The following is a 991-nucleotide window of genomic DNA, read 5'->3' on the forward strand; positions in this document are numbered from 1 at the left end:
CCCTCCCTCCCTCCCTCCCTCCCTCCCTCCCTCCTTCCTTTCTTCCTCCCTTCCTTTCTTGTGAACTTAAGGGGCATGAGTATAATGATCTTCCCACAAGTGGTCCAGACAGTCACAATAAGCTGAGTAAAATTCACCTCTCCCTCTGCTCCTCCAAATCCAATCCACCAGTCTTCTCCCCAGCTCTGTAGCAGACCACCTTCTCTAGACTCCCTTGCAACCCAGCGCCCATTTCCACTGGACAACACAGATCTCCTCTTTCAGTAGATAGGGAGAAGATAGGACATCCAGAGAAAACTAATCAGAAATGCTGGTGCTAACTGACGTCATAAACCAAATGGAGCTAAGAGAGAATGACAGACTATCTCACGCAAACACAAAAGAATAGACTTTCTTCTCAGCACCTCATGGAACTTTCTCGAAAATTGACCACCTACTCAAACACAAAGCAAATCTCAACAGATAAAAAAAGAAATTAAACTAACACCCGGCATTCTATATGAACATTACAGATTAAAACTGGATATCAGCAGCAAAAGAAATGGGAGAAGGCTTACAAATTCATGGAAACTGAGTGACTCACTACTAAATGAGAAACGGATTGATGCAGAAATTAAAGATGGCCAGGAATTGAATAATAATGAATACAAAGCACACAAAAACTCATGGACAGGGTGAATGTTGCCCGAAGAGGCAAGTTCACAGCACTGAGTGCCCACATAAAAACATTTCAGACATGTCACATTTGTAACTTAACAGCATACCTGGAAGATCTAGTACAAAAAGAAAGAATCTCACTCAAAAGGAATAGGAGGCAAAAAAATAATTAAATTTTGTTGAAATTAATAAGCTAGATTTAAGAATACAAAGAATCAGAAGGATATTGTCTTTGAGAAAAAAATCAGTAAGATTGACAAAATCTTATTCTAAATTAACTGAAAGGCAGAGAGAGAGAGAGAGAGAGAGAGAGAGAGAGAGAGAGAGAGAGAGA

At 40.2% G+C, this 991-nt stretch overlaps 1 protein-coding gene across 1 annotated transcript in view; it reads right to left on the minus strand.

Annotated features, from left to right (window-relative positions):
- The window catches only part of Robo1 (roundabout guidance receptor 1), a 373,399-nt gene that overhangs the window by 113,035 nt on the left and 259,373 nt on the right, over window positions 1–991 (minus strand). The gene's annotated exons all lie outside the window — the stretch shown is intronic.

This window comes from Grammomys surdaster, unplaced genomic scaffold (assembly GCF_004785775.1).
Source record: "Grammomys surdaster isolate TR1022 unplaced genomic scaffold, NIH_TR_1.0 126115, whole genome shotgun sequence".
NCBI classification, from domain to species: Eukaryota; Metazoa; Chordata; class Mammalia; order Rodentia; family Muridae; genus Grammomys; species Grammomys surdaster.